This window comes from Marmota monax, unplaced genomic scaffold (genome assembly GCF_021218885.2).
Source record: "Marmota monax isolate L192 unplaced genomic scaffold, Marmota_monax_Labrador192_F-V1.1 WCK01_AAM20220418_F8-fsc00001, whole genome shotgun sequence".
NCBI lineage: Eukaryota > Metazoa > Chordata > Mammalia > Rodentia > Sciuridae > Marmota > Marmota monax.
In genome coordinates, this window is record NW_026693777.1 from 37,963,422 (window position 1) to 37,978,671 (window position 15,250).

Here is a 15,250-nt window from a genome sequence, read left to right on the forward strand (position 1 = left end):
ATGCAGTGTTATGACGTCAGCAGCCTCATACATCTTATGTTCACTGTGTCTCTTGATTACATCAAGATGCCACACTGAATGACTGACCCATCCCATTTAGGTTCATGCAAGTACACTCCATGATGTTCCCACAATGACATAATTCCTAAAGATGCATTTTCCAGAATGTATCCTTGTGAAACTTTGTGGTGTAACTCCAAGAACAGAAAAATAGCATGACTATTCCTGCTAAAGGTTGGAAAGTTCTTTAACAAAAAAGCTGGGTTTAGAGCTTAATGTTCTTTGTTGTAAAAGCTCTCTAAGAAAGCATAGAGATAAGTTAACATAGTAATAAACAATTATAAAAACAGGAATTCAATTTTCTTTGAAACATGCTCACTCTTTACTTATTTATTGACAATACTTGGTCATTTATCTTTTATCTGGTTTCCTGAGGACTACTATGAAAACAGTGTTTTTCTAGCTGAAAATACCTATGTTTTCTTTAGTTTGTCTCCAGTCCTTTCTTCTTCCCCTGTATACTTATTGCTCTTAGCATCCATATTCTACTTCCCCTTATGATTCCTTCTAACTGATCACACCACCCTCTCTTTCCCTCCTTGAAGTTCATTAGGTGTGTTCTAATCTCTACCATTTCTCTGTAGAGGCAGGTATGAGCCAATTCTTCTTGTCCCACTTCTCTATGAAACTTTGTGGTGTAACTCCAAGAACAGAAAAATGGGCATAATTATGAATTGGCTTAACTGTTAATTATTCAAAGTGGAAATTTTGTTTCAAGATTGACTATTCAGAGGTTGGCACAGTGGTGGACAGTAATCCCAGTGGCTCAGGAGGCTGAGACAGGAGAATCATGAGTTCAAAGCCAGCCTCAGCAATTTAGCAAGGCCTAAGCAACTCATTGAGACCGTGTCTCTAAATAAAATACAAAAAATGGCTGGGGATGTGGTTCAGCGGTTAAGCGCCCCTGGGTTCAATCCCTGGTACCAAGGGGGGGGGGAGTGATTATGCATATATATACAATACTTCTCACTAGGAGGAGCTATCTTTGATACATAAAACACCATTAAAAAAATAAAAATTCTGGGTTGGGGATGGTTGTTCAATAGTAGAGCACTTGCTTAGCACATGCTGGTTTCAATACCCAGCATGGTAAAAAAGAACAACAAGAACAATAAAATCCCTACAATTAATGACAATATTTATTACAAATAATGAAAGAGATAATATATTTTCATTTATAAAAAAATTTTTCAGGATCAGCTTCTGAAACATGTTCTAGAGCTCCTTTTTATATTTGAAATAGTGATGACATGGACAATTTCAAACATGTTAACTGATATACAGAAGTACTGTCACAACGTTTATAGTCCGTAGCACTGAAGTCAGTTCTTTCCCACCTTCCTCTCCCAAATAAAGGCACAGAGCGGTCAATGCAGGTCCTTAAAAAGCCACACATGCTTACACTCATAAAACCTTAGAATAGGTTCCCAGATGTCTCCACAAAGCGCACCTTGTTTTTGTTATGATTATAGCAAGCTTCTTTGTCTAGTTTTTCTGCCCACAATAGGTGTACCTGCAACGGATTGAAAGAAGGGGGGAGGGAGTCTCCAGACAGGTCGATGGATGACACCAAGAAGTGAAAGCAAGTCAAGCAGCACATAAACCACCAGTGAGGAGGAGGCGTGAAGACTACACCAAGCAAAAGCAAATGCTCAGAAATCCAAGCAGGGAAAAACTGTCCAATTAACCCCAATAGCCTTTGGGAGAATTACTGTTTTAAAGAAAAATAATTGATATTCATCTTGTCAGCACGAATCTTTAAGAAAAAGTAAAAATACTTTTCATTATATTCTTTTTAACATGCAGCATAAAGTGAAATCTATTTTAGAAATATTTTATTCAGAATATTTCAATAACAAGCAATCTGAATAAAGCATTTATTTCGTTTTCTTCCTTGAAAACTTAAGAGAGATGATGTGGTCTTACACAGTGCTTCCTCAACTCACTTAAGCTCTAATGAAAATATAGACACTAATTTTCATTTATTTTATCTACTTCCCTGCCCAACCCCAAATACCCTCCATTTCCCCATCTCAAGGGGAGAATTCCTTTACAACTATGCTGTCTTTCATATTTTCTATTCTCTGACTTTAAGCAATCCATTTCAGAAAGCCACTCAATTCCTTCAGATTATCCTTTTCTTTGTTTCAGGATTTCCTGGGCCAAACAACATCCTTATGATCTGTAGAGGATTCCAGCAAAATTGTTACTTAGTGAAATTCATTAATTTTACTTAAAAAACTCTAGGTCATTCTTTTCATTTTATGTATTCTATATACATTTTAACACCTACCTATCTTCAAAGTTAGTCATGGCTTGACTACTGATTTATGAAAAAAATTTCTAGGAGTTAAAGCCCACAATCTATTAAATTGTTTCATCTTGGAAGTCATTTTTGCCTACCTCAGTCCTTCTTATACCATCCCCTACACAGATACCTGTTTTTTCTTTAATGGGATGCCCCCAAAACATTCCTTATGCAGTGTCAGTATGCTTTCATGGACAGATTTTATTCTTCTTGATACTGTATGGAAATAGAGTGCTTCTTATCACAGGGCCCATCATTACACTGCTGCCTTCCAGGACTGCAAACATTCAGTGGACCTGAATTTCCCTATTACCCAGAAGTTTTTGTTGGCTTTACGTGGTTTTCTTTCCTTCCTCCTTCTCTTGAATGTCTTTTTTGCTTTGCTTTTAAATTCAGGTTAAACTTAATTCTCTTCGCGATGATCCTTTCTCCCATGGACTAAGTTTTGCTGGTGTCACTGTAGTTTCTCTGTTTTTAGTAGTTTCATTTTGATCATTAATAGAGTTCAAGTATAGATTTGGATTCTCAAAATCATTAGGCATAAGCTTTATAGACGTGATAAAAGTGCTTAGAGAACCACGTGTCTCAGGATGGGGTAGGAATTTAAAGCTAAAGTCAGTGGAAGAGGAAAGCTCTTCCTCTAAATTACAAAAAGGAAAAGGAAAAATGTTTAGTAATCTTAATTAAGATTAAGCTAATTAGCTTAATTAAGCAAATTAGCTTTATTTTGAATTATATGATTGGGCATACTTTATAAAACAGAAGTCTTCCCCAAAATGGAAAATTTTAGTCAAAGTGGTCCAAAACATAAATCAAAACAGATTACCTGAATTTATATAGTAGTGGAAGAGAAGTGAGTACCATATATATTTAAAAGTTGACATATCCAAAATTTTTATATAATCTCCAAAGTGCTTCAAAAATAAGATAAATACATTTCATAAAATCTCTAATTTTAGTAATTACTCAGAACATATTTAATCTGTATTTACTAATTTATCCGATGTCTTTAAAAATTCTAAGTGATTTTTTTAGGAATCTTAATGAATAGCCATTTATGCAAGATTTTCTTTACTTACTAATTGTATAAACATCTCTGCCAAACTTTGTAGAGAAATCTTTACTAAAGCACTTTCTAGGAGAATACCACTAAAATAGCCTCATGCTTACCAATCTTAAAGTAGATCAATTGAAATGGTATAATCATAAAAATTTGTCCTTACAAATAATTAGAAAATTAAAATTATAAACTCAAGTAAGAAATATGCCTATAAATTATTCAAGTCTTGGAAAGTTACAGCTTGATGTGTATATTTATGTGCCCAAAGAAAAAAAGAACAAAAACTTTCTAATGAACTTTCATTGAATGTGAACTCACTACTTAACAAAAGCTAAAAAAAAAAAAAATTCATTAGTTTATCATACCAACTACTACTCTCTCTACATATCACAGTTCATTTACATTTTATCACATATCTCATTAATATTTACAAACCTACAGTGAGACTATAAGACACAGGAATACAGTCATTAAATTAACTATTGAAGACTCTTCCATATTGTCTCTGAATTTATAAGGGATAATGCCAAGACAATATTTTAAATGAAAAATAACAACTTTTAATTTTAATGACCTTTATCCATGTCCATGCTGACTTTTCATACAGAAAATTCATTTATATGCATCAAACCACATTTTTTTATTCAAAGAAGAAAGGAAGGACACAAGTATAAAAATAAGTATTTCTTAAATGTCATGTTTTCTTTTATTTCCCCTCTAGAGCAAGAAGCAAAATATATTTCAAAGAATTAATGCAGTGTGCTTCTTGGATGTTTTATAAAAACAAGAACTAAAGGTTTGTTTATTTTCTTTAGTTCTATCTGCTCATTAGGAATTAGATTCAATTTGACCTTCATTTCACCTAAATTTTTCTTTTTCTACTATAGGCAATGTCACTCTTCCACTTCAATATTATCAAAGCTTTGCTCAAAATAACACTTAAAGTTTCAACACTGATCTGATCCAATACTTTAATGCCTTTTTTATATTATTCTGTGGTCATACATAAACCATAATAGGCTCTGATTATTAGACCTCTCTTCTGAAATACTGGTCTCCAAGTGCTATTCGAAAAACAAAAAGTCACACTGTTTTTAATTTTAACTGAAGTCAGTAAAGAAATTCCTTAAGTGGTTCCTATCTCTCCCTATTGTGTTATTGAACTTGCTCTGAGAAACCCAGCAAGTAGTCATTTGCAATGGCCTTTTAAATTTTTTATTTTTGTTTTAATTAAATTTTAAATTGACACATAAAATTGTATGTATTGGAATGGTCTTTAAGTGATGTATCAGTTTAGCACAACACACACATAACAATTTGTTCATTTAAACAAACATTTACTATGCTAGGTACCAAGAACACAAAGATAAATGTCATAGGACCATAGCTAAATTCCTAATACAGCATCAGTATAGTGTGCAAGGTGTTCTGGAAGCAGAAAGGTAGAATATCTACTTGTGTTAGGGGTCAGGGAAAATTTCACTGACAAAACCTTTGGCCTCCAATTGGCAAATTATGAGCATAACATAAAAAGGAGGGTTTAGAGTCTTGTTGTATAATCAGAAATAGCCAAATGAAAGTGTATTGTCCCCAGTGTTCACAATTACCAATGAGAGAAATAATTATACTCTTCTATACTGGTTGATATTGTCTATAGTCCACTTAGAAAAATAATTAAACATAAGCTACTCATTCTGGTGATTAGGAAACACAAAATAACAGTACTGGTTTTGACTAAAAACATAGTAAAATAACCAAATGACATCTAGACTATAATGAAAATCAAATAAGAAATTTAATTCTAAAATGCTTTGAAAAGGAAAGAGCACAGTAAAATGTAAAAAAAAAAAATTACTATGTAAAAGGAGTAAACTTTCCACCAAGTCACAGAAAGCCAAAATACTTCCTTTTGATAACCCTTAAATTACATTTTTTCAGAATGTGTGTCTTTCTCTTGAAGACATCCACAATCTTCCACATGATGCCTAAGTGTAGCCAGACTGAACTGACATTCTTTAGGCATTTCTTCAAAGAAAGGAATAAGATCTGACAGATTCCTTTGCACAGGGGGAAAAGGCATAGAAGGACAAGGTCTGGTGTGAATCTTAACATTGCTCTCCATCTGCAAGAGAGTCGTCCTCTGCTGCGCTATAATAATAGCTTCTGAAGGTGTTAGCACCCAGCAAGACATTTCTGTCTTTAAAAAAAAAAATAAAAAATATCTATAGCTTTAGCTCTTGGATGGAGACTAATCCATTGTCTTTAAAATCACACAATTTATCCAATAATATATTAAGAATTCAGTTTAGAAATACGAGTTTTCACAACTTGACAGGTAAAATATGGAACCAATGCAAAAAGCAAACCAAAAAGAGTAAATTGACAAGTTAAACAAAATCTCTCTTTCATATTGCTGTCATGTGACATTCATGTCATTAGCAGTATTTTGAAGTAATATTAAAGGGGAACTGACTGAATGCAACAAAACATCAAATTTGCCTCATTAATGTTGGAAGTATGTAGAAGGCTACTTCTACAGTTAAATTTACTTTTAACTGGTGGCTGAATAGAAGTATTCCATAACTCATGTAGGAATACATTTCTGTAAAATTGTGCACACCTACAACATAGATCTTGTATTAGTCAGCTTTTCGTCTTTGTAACCAAAAATACCTGATAAGAACAACTTTGAGGAGGGAAAAGTTTATTTTGGACTCACAGTTTCAGAGGTTTCAGTCCACGGCCAGCAGACTCCATTGCTCTGGACCTAAGGTGAGGCAGGGCATCCTGGTGGTAGAGTGTGACAGAAAAAAGGAGCAGTTCCGGACACTGTAGGCAGGAAGCAAAGAAAGGGGAAGGGCACAGAGAAGAGGAATCCTTCCAGCACACCCCTTTCTCTTGTGATCTACCTCTTCCGGCCATTCCCAACTGCCTATAGTTACCAGCCAGTTAGTGCACTCAGGGGTGGAGTGATCAGGTTACAACTGTCATAACCTGACCATTTTACCTCAGAATACTCCTATGTCGACATATAAGCTTTTAGGGGACACCTTATATCCAAAGCATAATATGCCCCAAAGAACTTCTACATAAGAATTTATCAGTAAGAACTTCATTAAATTATTCTAGAGGCTGCTATTCAGTAGTGTTTGCTATTGCAACAACGACATGGTTATTGGAATGTCAACGCAGATACTAATCATGTACTGTGGACCATGACATTTTGAATATGATGCTATTAAAATGTGAAATAGTGTACAGTTAGCCAATCACATATATGTAAATTGGAGAGCCATGGTAGCAGGAGGAAAAAAAGAAGATGCATTTGGGTTTAGTATTACGTTTTTGTGATTGGCTTTGTAGGTGGATCTATTTTAAAAGGTTAAAATATATGTAATATATAGCTACAGACTAACTGCCAATCTCTGAACAATTAGGAATTAAACTTTTAGTTTATTTTGATTCTGAACTAGTTGGAGTTTGCACTGTCCATATGTTACATAAATTTGATACCTTACCAGTCAGAACCCATTCTCATTTGTCGGTGCCAGTTCAATAATGATTGCTAAGTATTCTGAATATTATTCCTGGTTGGTTTCAAATGGCCCAAGGAGGAAGACCAGGCTACATGCTTTCATTATGATCTTATTTAATAGTGCTGTGTAGATCTAACAATCATTTATAATTGCTTTCTATTTCTGTATTTGCCCTTTCTAGCTCTGTATTTTACATGTAATAGGTACCACACTAGGAACTTGAAAGAAAAGAAAGATATGGTTTATTCATTAAATGAGTCCACACACATACACACACACACATAAATTTATACACATAAAGTCATTAAGTAATAATTAAGTGCAAAATAGGGTAGATATATTGATAAAAATCATGGAAATTCAGGAAAATTTGTAATCAATGTGGGCAACAGTTGTAGAAGATTTTGATAAAAGGCGCCATTCACAACATGGTCTTGAAAGAGTGCCAACGATTTAGTTATATGAAGGATTAAATAAAGGAAAATTATAATCCAGGACGTGGAAATGTGCCTGGACACTATGAAATGCAGAGAAAAACAAACAAAACAAAACTGAGAACAGTGAAAAACCAGGCTGCCAGGGGCTTGCTTCCAAAGAGCCTTGTAAACTGTAGTGAGTGGGCACAACCAAGCTGCTCATCAGATTGGGCAAGACGGCTTGATTTGGATCAGGCCACTTTTACATACATGTGCCAAAAGGTCACACACAAGGGTGAATGCTCTTTCTGGCTTCTCTTTGACCTCTGACAAGATTTGCAAGAGAGTTCCAGCCTTTTTCCTGGGCCAGCAAGTTCTCTTACTGCTGCTGCGACTGCTATTTTCTTACCCACAGGCAGAAGAATGAGCTCTTCTCAAGGCAGGTACTTATTCTCAACTCCATACTATCTGTCTGTCTGTCTGTCTGCTTTGTCTTCTCCAATCCTACTAGCACTTAGTTTTCTAAGAGTTATAATTATCTGACTTGGTGATTTTTCTTTTTTTTTGGTAATATCTGGCCTTGCTTGCAGAATAGGGAAGCTGTGTTTTAGGCATCACCCTCCAGTTGCTCCTCAGTTTTCTACAATCTTGTAAATGTTTTAGAAACTCTGTTAATATAACATATAAACCAAATTTATTTATTTACCATGAGTCCTTTATCTCCCTTAGGGACCTTGTGAGGACAAGGGGAGAATGGTAGAGGGGGGTATGGGAACCTCTGGATTTTTTAGTTCAGTGCTAGAATAGGATCCCAATGCCACTGATATAATCTAAAAGAAGTTAGACAAAATCAACTTAATTTTATGTTGTATAATGAAGAAAACTGGGGCTGGGGGTATAGCTCAATGATAAAGTATGTGCTTAGCATTTGCAAAACCCTGGGTTCAATCTCTAGTACCACAAAAATAAACAGACAAACAAACAAACAAAGAAAACCAACCCCCCCCCAAAAAAAAACACACAAAGAGTCTTGAATAGGAGCATACCAATAATAAAATATTAATAAAATATCACACTGTGTTGTCATTCCTATATTTTCAGGACTAATTAGGCTGATAGAAGACTAGAGCTAGGTAGACCAAAGAGGAGGCCATTGCAATTGTTGCAGCACAGATATAAGGAGATAAAGATAACAGTGGGGGGAATGAAGATGAAAAGACGGTCTGAGGGGAATTATTAAGGAAAGGGTGGCAAGAAAATGAGTGGTAACAATGAAATATTCAAAGGTGACTTGAGGGTTCTCATTTTGGGAACCTGGGAGACCAGTGACTTTGCAACAGTAAATGTTAGTGAGAATGTGAGGAAAAGTTTATGCTCATACATTGGTGGTGGGACTGCAAATTGGTGCAACCACTCTGGAAAGCAGTGTGGAGATTCCTCTAAAAACTAGGAATGGAACCACCATTTGACCTAGGTATCCCACTCCTTGGCATATATCCAAAGGATTTAAAATCAGAAAACTACAGTGATGCAGCTACATCAATGCTTACAGCAGCACAATTCACAATAGCTAAGCTATGGAACCAACCTAGATGCCATGCCCTTCAATAGATGAATGGATAAAGATATTATGGTATATATACACAATGGAATATTACTCAGCCCTAAATAAGAAGCACTTTTTGACATTTGCTGATAAATGGAAGAATCTGGAGACTATCATGCTAAGTGAGATAAGCAAATCCCCCCAAACCAAAGGTCTAATGTTTTTGCTGATATGAGGAAGCTATACCACAACAAAGGAGGGGAGTGGAGAGAAGAGAAGTTCATTGGATTAACAGAGGAGAATGAAGGGAAGGGAGAAGTGATAGGAATAGGAAAGACAGTAGAATGAATCTAATATAATTTTCCTGAGAATATATATGAAAATACTTAAGTGAATCCCATCATTGTATATACCCACAAGAATGGGGTTCTAATTAGAATAAAATATATTTCATGCTTATATAAATATGTCAAAATGGATTCTACTGTCATATATAACTAAAGGAACCATTAAAAAAGAAAAGAAAAGACTGGGGAAAGTTTTTTTTTAGGGAGTTGGAGATGACTGCAAGACATTTTTTGATTACTTATATATATGTTAATATCATATATATATATATATATATATATATATATATATATATATATATAATAGATTAGAAGATAGGAAATCAAACATGAAGTCATTCTACAGAACTGTAGGAATAGATGGGTTAAACAATAGAAGGTGTACAAAATGAACAAAACTAACAGAAATAGCAAAGGTTTAGGAATTGGGCTTTGTGGGACTAACGAAAAATCAGACAGAAAATGTAAGGCTGCCTAAAGGAGAATTGAAGAAAATTATACTAAAGAATACTAAATAGGCCACTTGTGAAATAATGCCAAGATGGATATTTTCAATGTGAAATCACCTTTTTTATTAGATAAATCTCTGAGCAAATAATTATATTGATAGATCATTTAAAATAATCCCTTACTATTAATCTCCCATCTTTGTTGCTGTTCAAACTTATCCTCTGGTATTCTATAAAAACAGAGGTGTATTAAACAACCTAAATAAAATCCTTTTACATATTGGAAAACTATTAATTGTTCTTAAGGCAGTTCCTTTATAAATTAAATAATTCCAACTCCTTAAAGTCTATACTTTTTTTTCTTCATGGTGTCTTATGAACTTTTCCAAATTTATTGCTTATTGTTTGTTCTTAAGATAAAATATCTTGGGCTGGGGATGTGGCTCAAGCGGTAGCGCGCTCGCCTGGCATGCGTGCGGCCCGGGTTCCATCCTCAGCACCACATACAGACAAAGATGTTGTGTCCGCCGAAAACTTAAAAATAAATATTAAAAAATTCTCTCTCTCTCTCTCTCTCTCTCTCTCTCTCTCTTTAAAAAAAGATAAAATATCTGGTGTGATTTAATCTTTTAAAGAATAGGGAGATTTTATTTAATCATAGAAACCCTTGAATATAATGAGACAGTTTAGATTTAAATACTACATTTTTGAAGTCAGTAAGAATAAGCCTGTTTCTATGGATTTCATTTTCTGTATTCTTTACTTTTTTATACTTTATTAAGAGTGTGTTTCTAAACTCTTAAAAACATTAACTGAAATGTAAGATTCAATTCAGAGTTGGAATTGCTATTGGTCAGCAACCAAGGTAATGATATCCATTGGTACCAACTAGGAAAGTAAGAAACATGGAAGAAAAACAAACAATGAAAATGAAAGATTATTTGTTAAAATTTTCAGTCCAGGTTGTGTCGAAGTAGAAGGACATTGTGATATTGTGAATGAGGTGCATCTAGTTCTGCTAATATCATCAGATATTTTGTTATTTGTGCTGTTGGTTGAAGGAAACATAGTTTTAGTGGTAAACAGAAACATCTGAGCTTTGGTTTCCAAATCTTAGAAGTAACCAGGACCTAATGCTATCAATTTTTTCTAGTCTTCACAAATTATATATCTAGTAGCATTTTGCTGATAATATAGTTCTAGCTATTTTTTCACTGTACCCCATTCTCAAATTTATTTATTAATTGCCTAAAAGTTGAATGAACATAAAATATTTTACAAACATGTGCATCTAGCATTTGAGTTCTTACCCTACTAATATTTTGAAGTTACTGTTGTATTGGAATTGGTGTTCCTATCATCATTTTGTTATGTAATACCATGAAGTATAATAATCCTACAAGATAATAAATAGCTACTTGGAGTGTTTTTTCAACTAATAGAGGAGGATTTGGCATGTCTTCTTTGAATTTTTTTGTTCTCCTTTCATCTGCTATATCATTGTGTTATAGTCACATGCAAGAAACAAGCCAGGGGTCTCCAAATAGTCTTGAGCATAATAACATCCTCTGACATATTTTTTTAAATGATTCATATCTTGAGAAAGAATATCAGGAGTTATTTCTATATAGCTTTTGGACATAATTAATGCATTTGGTTCACAGTAGCAGAGAATTTGTCTATTTCATTTTTTAAGGACCATCTGGAAAATTCTAAGTTATTTCTCCAAAACATTATATATTCTGAAGTACTAAATATTTCTTCTAAATGCCTTTAGATATCTAGGGAATGACAATTTTCTACAAGGATACAGCCTAATACACACACACACACACACACACACACACACACACACACATATATATATATATATATATATATATTTATATTTATATTTTTTTTTAAGGTCATTGTTTTAGTCAGCTTTGTCATGGCTGTGGCCAAAAGACCTAACAAGAACAATTTTAGAGGAGGAAAGTTTTATTTGGCTCTCAGTTTCAGAGGCCTCAGTCCATAGATGGCTGACTTTATTTCTTGGGGCCTGAGGTGAGGCAGGACATCATGGTGGAAGTGTGTAGTGGGGGAAAGCAGCTGGGAGAATGGCAAGAGGAAACACACAGAGAGACTTCTTCTCTCACCAAGCAAAAAATATATACTCCAAACGCACTCTCTCAGTGACCCCCCTGCTCCAGCCACACCCTACCTGCCTGTAGTCGCCACCCAGGTGATCCCTATCAGGGGATTCATGCTCTGATGAGGTTAAGGCTCTCATAACCCAATCATTTCACTCTGAATTTTACTGCATAAAGAACCACTCAAATACAAATTAATAGTAAAAGGAAGTCAGTAGAGGAAGAAGGGGAGTGGGGAGGGCAAGAGGGAAAAATAGGGATCGTGAACTGAAATTGATTTCCATACATGTATGAATTTGTTGGGATGAGTCTAACTACTATGTATAACCATTAATCTCTAATTAAAATAAAAATAAAATAAAAATAACCCAGTCATTTTATTCTGAACTTTCTTGCATTTTATCATACAAGAATTTTTGGAGGACATATCATATATAACAGTCACATTGTCTTAAAAAAGAAATTGGGGAAGAAAGCCAATTTTGTTGAACTTCTAACACAGACAAAACACTTAGATACATTTTGTTTAATTCTCATAGCAGTTTTTTAAAATATAAAGATTATTTCCATTTTATAGTTTAGTACACAGAATCAAAGAAGTTCAGTAACTTGCCCATGGTGATCTAGCTTGTAAAATGGCAGATGTGACAGTTGAAGCCAAGACCAACTACCTACAAATCACGTGTTCTTTAGTGACTGGTATAATCAGATGAAATGGAGTTAAAATTTAAGTAAAGTATGAATGTACCTAGGAAACCACTGGTAGCCCAATATTAGCCTTTTATTAAAAAACTTAGTTCACTCAAACTTATTTTACATCATGAAACTAGCCCTTATTCCTACAAAGCTGTTACACTGCCAAAACTACACACTGTTGGCTTAGGAGTAAGGGAATTCAAATAACAGTCCATGAGTTAAACCCATAAGCATTACCTACCCTTTCTGGATGCTCCCTGGATTGTATACTTTCTTTTCACAATTTGAAGAAAAAAAAAGAAAGGCAATATATTCTTTGCAAATAGTTCATAAAAGGAAGAAGATAAAACAAACATTTGATAAAAATAACTTGACAATTAAACTTGCTGCCAGGGAAAGCATCTGAATTGAGATGCCACTCCAGGAGAGAAAAACAGTAAAACAAGATGAGTGAACACGAGGAGAGGGTGATTCATCCATTTCTGCAGTTAAAGTAATACCCAGTGACCATTTATTTTGTCACTTCTTCAATCAATAATGTCAGGCACTTTGTGGGGCAATGCTAACCCACATTGGTAGTGGAATTATTTTTATCAGACATACAGGATGAAGACTGAAAGAATTAAATGTGGACACTCTATGGGTGGTGATGGTAGACATGTTTCTCCATGTGGATTGAAGAAGCAGAGGAAGCTATATAAGAAGCAAACACCCAGAGAGTAAAGATGGGAGGCCTATTGGTTTCCCTGTTTGAGGGCATGAACTCTAGTCAGACAGCAGTGTTTAAACCTAGCTTCATGATTTATACCTATGTGACTATGGACAAGTTACTTATTCTTCATGTTTTCTACCTTCCTTTCCTCATTTATGAAGTGGAGGTAAAACAGTTCCTATTTTATAGCGTCCTTATGAGTATTAAAGACAATACCAATAAAGAGCTTATAATAAGGCCTGTTATTTTGGTATTTAGGAAGTATGGTGCTATGGACTGACCCCCCACTCTCACCCTGCCACTACCACCAAATGAATATAGAACCTCCACCCCCAGATATGACTGTATTTGGAGATAGGGATTTTAGCAGGCAATTATGGTTCAACAAGGCCATTAGAATGGGCTCTTAATTTAACAGGATTAGTGATCATATAATAAGAATTATATTGCCTAAAAAGGAAGGAGAGGGTGTCTTACCACATTGCACATGTCAAAGAGAGGACATGTGAGGAGGTAGCTTTTTGCAAGCTATAAAGAGATTGCTCATCAGAAACCCAATTTGCCTGGTGCCTTGATCTTGAACTTCCCAACATCCAGAACTGTAAGAAATAAATTTCTGATGTTTACGACACCCAATCTAAGGCATTTTGTTATGGCAGTTAAAGTGGATTAAGACATAGTACCTAAATCTTTGCTATCATTAGTATTCTGGTTTTAGTTCCTAGCTCTAGTTTAAAGTCCTACTAACCTTCTGAGATAGCCAATTGAGGTTTCAGAAGATAATTCAGCATCATAACAAATTTCCTATTGTTTGCTTGAACAGTTTTAGGTGGCTTTTGCAACTCATAATAAAAGAATATTCACCAATCAACAAATGATATTGGAGGTCAGGGCAGTCACTTGTAGATCATAGCTGGAATTAAAGTATCATGGACAGATGAGATTTAAACTGAAATATTAAAAATGTTAGTCTTTTAAAAGATAAAGACAGAAAAAAATACTCTGATGACTGAGACTGTAGCATAAAGTTCTCCATGTTGTACATGTGCCAAGAGTACACGTTAGCCTTAATAATAATCTTAATCTGAAATTTGACTTATTTCATATTGAGTTTTCATTGCTAAAAAGAATTATTTGCCAATTTATTGAAAACATACTAAATATGCAAATTTCAACTTTGAATATTTAGCCACTTTAATAAAGCATTAACAAATTAACATAAACTTAGAAAATTATTAAATAGATAAGTAAAAATTATTTTTCTCTTGTATGTTATGTTCATTGAGAATGGAAATCCTATGAATCCCTCAATTTTTTTCTTAATTCTTGTACAAATGATCAATTTTTAAAAGTTCAAGTTGTCTCAAATATGATAGCAAATTTGTTCGCTCTTCTAGGTCTTTGTGGGACAGATAATTAACCATTTTTCTAAGCCTTATACTGGTGAATGATTTTTCAAATAAATAACTATAATATTAAAATATACAAATAATTATCTGTCTTTTAGCGCTACTTCATTTACAATTCTGAGTGAACTATCCTGTAAAAATTAAAGGGCATCCAAGTCTTTCTCCCTCTGGCAAACTTGTCTGTAGGAGACCTCAAGGGTGAATTTCATTACTCCTTCCTTTTAAAACTAAATATAATCAACCCATATTAATACAAATATACATCCCCTTAAATAGCTCAGAAAATTAAAGACCCAAGAAAAACACTGTCTAAAATCTATTATTTAAATATTATCATTTAAAATATATATTAAGGGCTGGGGATGTGGCTCAAGCCGTAGCGCGCCCGCCTGGCATGCGTGCAGCCCAGGTTCGATCCTCAGCACCACATACAAACAAAGATGTTGTGTCCGCTGAAAACTAAAAAAAAAAAAAAATAAAATAAATATTAAAAAAATTCTCTCTCTCTCTTTAAAAATATATATTAAAATAAATAAAATATGTATTGTTATATTTTGACCCCAAATAATTTTTAAATTC

General features: G+C 34.2%; 1 long non-coding RNA gene across 1 annotated transcript in view; it reads left to right on the forward strand.

Annotated features, from left to right (window-relative positions):
* Window positions 1-7,703: 7,703 nt before the first annotated feature.
* LOC131424845 (uncharacterized) overlaps window positions 7,704-15,250 on the forward strand; it is a 40,216-nt gene continuing 32,669 nt past the window's right edge. The window contains exon 1 of the long non-coding RNA XR_009228413.1: window positions 7,704-7,823. This is a non-coding gene — a long non-coding RNA (uncharacterized LOC131424845). The remainder of the gene's footprint in view (window positions 7,824-15,250) is intronic.